Below are 7,383 nucleotides of genomic sequence, written 5' to 3'. Positions count from 1 at the left end.
GTCTTTAAAGGCTATCCAGATATAGTAATCCTCACTTGAAAAAGGAAAAAAGGATTGAAAATAATCCCTGAAAGGAAAAAAAATATATATAGGATTTAAAGCAATCCAAATGAAAAAGAGAAAAGAAAAAAAAAATGAAAGTGAGGAGAAGCTTGAGGATATGCCTAATCAAAAATTGGCTTCAGTGGACCTACCTAAAGAGAAAACCTAAATACATTCCTGAGCTTATATCTATGAAATAGATCTTTTACTAGTAGAGTTCTCATGAAGTTCTTATCTTTTGGATATTTTAAGTAACTTAATATTGCAACATATAGTCATTCTTGAATTAAATAGAAGGCTAGAACTCTTAAACTTGATGACTAGATAAACTTGTGGCTACAGAGTTAATTCAATTACTTGAATTTTTTTTCTGAAAATCTCACTATGATATTTTTCTGGAAATCTCACTATGTTATTTATTTAAATCAAACTTATAGTATTTTTTAATTAAAAATTTACTACAATAGATCATACTTTTATGTAGTACTAAAATTAATTGAGGACAAGTAATAGTTAAGTTTGGGGGATTTTGACCAGAGGAAAATATGTTGAGATTTTCATACCTATTTTATACTGTTTTTGATGATATTGCACTTTATAGAAATGTATTTTTGATGTTTTGTTGCAGGAATGATCAATTAGGTTCATTTGAGAAAAAAGATGCAAAAAGGAGTGAATTTGGAGCAAAAAGGACAAAAATGTACAAATTTAAACTAGGGCGCCGACAGCACCATCGACCCCGCCAACGGCGAGATTTTCCCGAGACTCCAGATCTAATTCATTATGAAGGTCTACCGACGGTGCGCTCGAGGCCGCCGACTGCAAGCTCGGCGGTTATACCCAATCAAGCTTTGGATAAGGCCAAATTTTGAAGGGATGCCTAGGCAACTCTTAGGAAAGCTCATCCACAACTTTAAAGTACTATTTTGGCCGATATTTGATGGAGAAAGAAAGGGAGTCTGGAAGGGGGAGAGAGTTCCTAGAAGTTAGAAAGGTTCCAATAGTGTGAGGAATTCTTCGAGAGATTATAAGAGTGGAGGGAATGTGAGAGATTTCTTCCTTCTTGTTACTTCGAAGAGGAATTTTGTGTGCTGTAAAGAAAGGAAGAGATTCAGATGAACTTCGAGGAGTGTTCTTGGGGAGAAATTATAGATAAGTTATTTACTTGTTGTAGTTTGTATGAATTTGATTTTATATATGAATTATGAGTTTTATTGTGTTTCCCCATGAGATCTGAGTGGTTTTCTCTATCTTTCTCCTTGTCTTGAGATTCGTGAAATGGTGATTTGAATTGGTGAAGCGATGAAAATGTTTAAGAAATTGTGATGATCTTTTCACTTTGATCTTAATTTCCTTTCAATCTGGCCAATTGATTTGTTAAAATATGTTGAGATTTACAACTAAAGTGATGATTACATCCAACATTCAGGGAGGTCAAAGCCCTTGGAAGTTGGGTGCAAATAAATAGGAAAATATTAATATCGAGCGTAGAATTGGAAATTTTAGAGTGACAGACTAAAATCCCAATTCAGTCCTATCGTTTGGGTGCTGAAGTGTAGAAGTTAGCCCTCATGTGAGGGGAACGTGGGAGCTTCGAAGTAAGAGCAAGTATCCTCCCAGCCTAGCCGCAGATTCAGAAAACAAGCATAGGATTAGTCAATGTTCTTTATGCCTGGACCAAAGGGTAAAGAATAGGTATGCTCCTATTTGGTACAATATAATTTGAACCAATTCACTTTATCCATTCACTATAATTTCTTGATAAGGAGAACGATGCTTTCTTATATTGAATATCACATTTAAACCCTCATTAGTATCATTCGTTATTTAATAGTTATTAAAATTATACATTTATTGCAATTTCCTATTAGTGACAGATAATCAAATTGAACTTCGTTGTTGTGATTAAAGTATTGCTTTTTCTAAAATCTTAGTTTGTAATTCTAAACCACTCCCTCTGGGATTGATATTTAGGACTCTATTAGAGCCCTATATTACTTAAGCAATACGTATACTTGTGTTAATAAGTGTGACTTTACAATTATTGAATATTTATTACGTCCATATTTATCTTATATTCTTAAGAATATAAAAAGTCGCGGTCAATCACCCACTAATGAGATGATTAGAACATTGAAGTTCATTGAGCACGAGTTAAAACACCATAACTAAAACCAAGGATGATTAATTCGATGATATAGTAAGTTTACGTAATGAAAAAATGATGGAGAAAGTCCTACAGCTGTTTAGGGTTATTCTCAACACACTATTGAAAGATTCTTGAACATTTAAAAAGACACTTAAACTTATTATAATTTGTTGAATAAAATAATTCTAAGAACATAAACAACCACTAACAACCAACAAAAGATAAAATTCATAGGGACCCATGAAGAAATGACTCGAGACACATTAATTCACACTTCCAAATAAAATACCCTACGCTACCTATCCTACATTAATAACCCAATGCTTAAGGATCTGAGTCTTCGATAATGTATTCAAATCCTTGTAAGCAATTGGGGATATTTTGCCAAATATGGATCATCTAGCTTGTGTAAGTCTGAGGTCTAAGTGGTTAGGGCAAAGACAACATTGTTTAAGAGTGCTAAACAAGGAATACAAAGTGGGATTTAGATAATGTGCAGATGTAAGCCCTAAAAAATGAAATGGCAGGAGTAAACATTAAATAATTTTGTTCCTAAAACATAAAGCCCCATAATAGGATAGTTTGGGAAGTTATTGAGGTTCACCTCGAGGGATGTGACATTTCCCTACTTCTCGTTCCTTCAAACTTTGATAATAACCACTCCTAATTTAACCACTCTCTTTTGAATTTTCCTCATCCAAACTTGAAAACTAGATGCTTGAGATTCTCATAGACAATACCTATGATCATTATCAAGAGTATTCTTAGGTGACTTCAGTCTTTTAAGATGTAATTAACTATAAGTGTTTGCCTCTATAGGGAACTAAAGAATCCAAGCAATATAAACCTTATCTAATCTTCATTATTAAGCAGGGGAACCTGTCAGTCACACAAATAGTTTACAGACCAAACAAATGTCAAAAATCATTTAGTTTCTATGATCAAGCCCACTGTCAAGTAGCATGCCTATCTTTCGGCATAGCGTATTACCTGTGTTATTAGGCTTGATTACTTAAACTATTGAGGATATGAGATCTATTTGGTCTCATTTTTTTCCTTAAAATTAACGCACTACATTTTTAAAATGAAAATTATATATCTATTAAAGTAAATTAATTTTAAAATCGACGTGACAGATCCCAAATTGTTGGCTAGCAATACTGAAGGACCATTTGTTTGCAACCAAACATGTCGATGTTTTTGCCATAATAATGGAGAATAAGAATAATAAATCTCCCAAATTATAAAAGTCATACATCTATGTATCATCACTACACTGGGTAATTATACAAGTTCAAGTAAATCTTGTAAAGTTAACTCAACTTTTCTTTGTGTACTTCATCCACTATGACATTTGTGTCATTTTAAGCAGTTATATAGAGGTAAGAAAAACTCAATGTTTGTTGAACACATCAGAAAGGAAATGGTAAAAAATTCAAAAATTATCTCATTTCCTATTGTTGATAAACAACATTAGACCTTGTTTATTGGGGAGTTGAAAGAAAGAAAATGGAGATTATATGACTCATTACCCAACAAGATGCATAAGGTCATCACACACAACATTATGAGTATACTCAATTGATATTCACTGATTCATTGCCCAATTTTAGCACAATTGGTTATGGTTTTGTATGCACAATTCAATTCAACACAAAACTTTGTAGATAAATGAATTTGTAAGAGACGTCAGAAAAGCTTTCAGGGCAATCCATCCAAGTTGCCAGCTATAATTGTTAAAGGTGTTTTAGTTCAAACCAATAGCATTGACTGTGGCATGTTTATTTGAAGATATATGGAAACATTAGTACTAGCCAAGCAAGTTGACTGGAGTGAGAAATAGTGCTGGCAGGCAAATATATTAAAATTTAGTGCTGAATTTGCCTATGATATTTACATAAATGAAACTCCGTCGGATTTGATCTTATTATCAATGAATGTTAAACATCTAATAGCTTTTCAAGTGTCCATTTTATTGATGTTCATAATGTTATGTGAGCTCTATCTCCTTATTAAAATAGGCGGAATACCATGATAATATCACACAAAACACTGTAATAAAACCAAAATACAACCACTTCTCAAACACCTGCTACATCCACCTCATTAACACCCCAATAAAAATGAAACATTAAAGCTTCAATAACATAGTAATAACAATAGAAAAATAGCACAAAATAACTGCAAAAACACCATATTCCCTCCTCAACAAAACATTGGTCAAAGTACCAAATAACACCGCAAAAAAACTCCAATAACACCATAGAACCACCTCTATAACACCATGATAACACCTAAGTAACACTCTAATAATATATCATGTGTCACGTCAATAACATCGCAATAGCCACCACAAAACAACACCAATAACACCTTGATTGCACTTCAATAACACCGTGGCGCTACCTCGATAACAACGCAATAAGAACTAAGTAACATTCCAATAATACCTCATTATCACCTCAATAACATCTGAATAATTGCTGCAAAACCATGCCAATAACACTGTGGCACCACTCTAATTTTACCATAAAACTATGCTACTAACACTGCAGTAACACCTAAGTAACACTCCAAAAATACCATGATATCAATTCAATAACACTTAAATTCAGCGCAAAACTGCGACTAATAACTCTACAGAAAAACTCCAATAACACTGCGACACCACTTTGATAACACCGCACTAGCACCTAAGTAACACCATAAAATAACTGCAATATATTCCCACCTCAACAAAATGTTGGTTGAAGTACAATTGCAATAATAAAATAATAACAACAGAATAAAACCAATATATTACCTCAAAACAAAGCAAAACCGCAGCAATACTACGCCAATAGCACTTAAGTAACCTCAATACCGCAATAACTTCCGCAACACTATGCCAATAACACCACGGTACCATTTCGATAGTACTGCAATAACACTTGGATAATATGGAAATGACACCACAATAGCATGGCAATACAACCATGGAAACCACAATAATACAGCAAAAACTTTTGTCAAAGTACAATCGCAACAATACAACAATAACACTGTGGTAACACTTTGATAATACAACAATAACACTGGGATAACATGACAATAACACCGCAATAACCCCGCAATACAGCCGTTGCAATACTTCACCAATCAAGCCTAAGTAACCTTGATAAAATCGCAAAAACCATCGCAATTACACATCAATAATACCTCAATGTCACCTCCACAATACCTTAAAAATAAGGAAAAAAACATTAGTTGAAGTATAATTGAAATAACACTACTACATCCACCTCAATAACACCTTAAAATTACTGCAATATTACCTCAAAAATACCTAAATAACACAACAATAACACCAAGATAATACAACACAACATTTTAACATTACCTTAATAATACCACAATAACATCAGGATAATAACGCTCTAATAGTTCCATGGTATCACCTTAATAACACCAAAATCCACCACAAAAACACGTCAATAACTCTACAAGAAAAACTCCAATAACATCGTGACCCCTCTTCGATAACACCTTAATAGCATCTGGGTAACACTCCAATAATATCTCAATGTCACCTCAACAACACCACAATAGCCACCGTAAAACCATGTCAATAACATCATGATAACACTCAAATAACAACGTGGTGACACCTTGATAACATTGCAATAATACCTAAGTAACAGTCCAATAAGACCCAATGTGTCACCTTAATAATACCACAGTAGTCGCCGCAAAATAACACCAACAACACAGCGGCACCACTTAAATAATACCACAAAATCATGCCAATAATACTTACGTAACACTCCAATAATGTCATGGTATCACCTCAATAACACTGAAATTCACCACAAAATCACACCTATAATTTTGTAAGAAAAAACTCCAATAACACCACAACAACACTTTGATAACACCGCAATAGCACCTAGGTAACACTCCAATACCTTAATATCACCTCAATAACGCCACAATAGCCACCTCAAAACCACACCAATAACACCATGATACCACTCCAATAATATCGCAAAATCATGCCAATAACACCACAATAATATCTAAGTAACTCTCCAATAATAACACGGTATCACCTCAATAACATTCGAATCTACCACAAAATCACGCCAAAAACTTCTCAAAAAATTTCCAATAACACCAAAAAAATATACAATTATTTGAGTGGAAATGTGGTAGCTCAGTTTATTTATTCTTGAGTTGGGTTATTGTGGTGTTATTATATTTTTTTGTGTTGTTATTGTAGTGCTATTTATGTAGTATTACAGCGGCTGTTGTGATATTTTTGAATTGTATCATACCACTGTTGTTAGTATTTTTGCGGTTTATGTGGTGTTATTTATGTTTAATTGTGGTGTTATCATGATGTTATTTTAGTAGTATTACAGCAGCTGTGATTGTATTATCGGTTGCCATTATTATGTGTTCTTAAGGCATTAATGTGGGGTTAGTTAGGTGTTATTAAGGTGTTATCATGGTGTTATTGTGGTGATATTCTAATGGAATTGTAATGGTTATGTTGTGTTATTCTCGAGTGGTGTTAATGTGGTGTTATTGCATTCTTTTAGTGTTATTGAGGTGTTACTGTGGTGTTATTTAGGTGATAATGCGACGACTGTAGTTGTATTATCTACTGGAATTATTACGGTGTTATTGTGATATTTTTATGGGATTATTTAGGTGTTATTGAGATTTTATCACGGTGTTATTCTGGTGTTATTTGAGTAGAATTGCGGCAGCTATGTTGTTTTATTCTTGAGTGGCTCTGTTGTGGTGTTACAGTTGTTTTCATGTGGTGTTATTGTGATGTTATTTTAGTGTTATTATGGTGTTAATTATGGTATTGTTGTGGTGTTACTATTGTCCTATTTTGGTGCTGATGCATCATCTGTGGTTTTATTGTCGACTGATGTTATTATAGTGTTATTGTCACATTATTGTGAGGTTATTTAGGTGTTATTGAGGTGTTATCATGGCGTTATTATGATGTCATTTGAGTGGAACTGTAGCAACTATGTTGTGTTATTCTCAAGTAGCTTTATTGTGGTGTTATTGTGTTTTTTTTTGTGGTGTTATTGAGGTGCTATTGTGGTGTTATTATGGTATTATTTGGGTGGTAATGCGACGGTTGTGGTTGTATAATTGACTGGCATTATTATGTTGTTAGTGTGGTGTTATTT

The sequence above is a fragment of the Phalaenopsis equestris genome, unplaced genomic scaffold (assembly GCF_001263595.1).
Source record: "Phalaenopsis equestris unplaced genomic scaffold, ASM126359v1 Scaffold000818, whole genome shotgun sequence".
NCBI lineage: Eukaryota > Viridiplantae > Streptophyta > Magnoliopsida > Asparagales > Orchidaceae > Phalaenopsis > Phalaenopsis equestris.
This window is presented reverse-complemented; position numbering follows the sequence as displayed.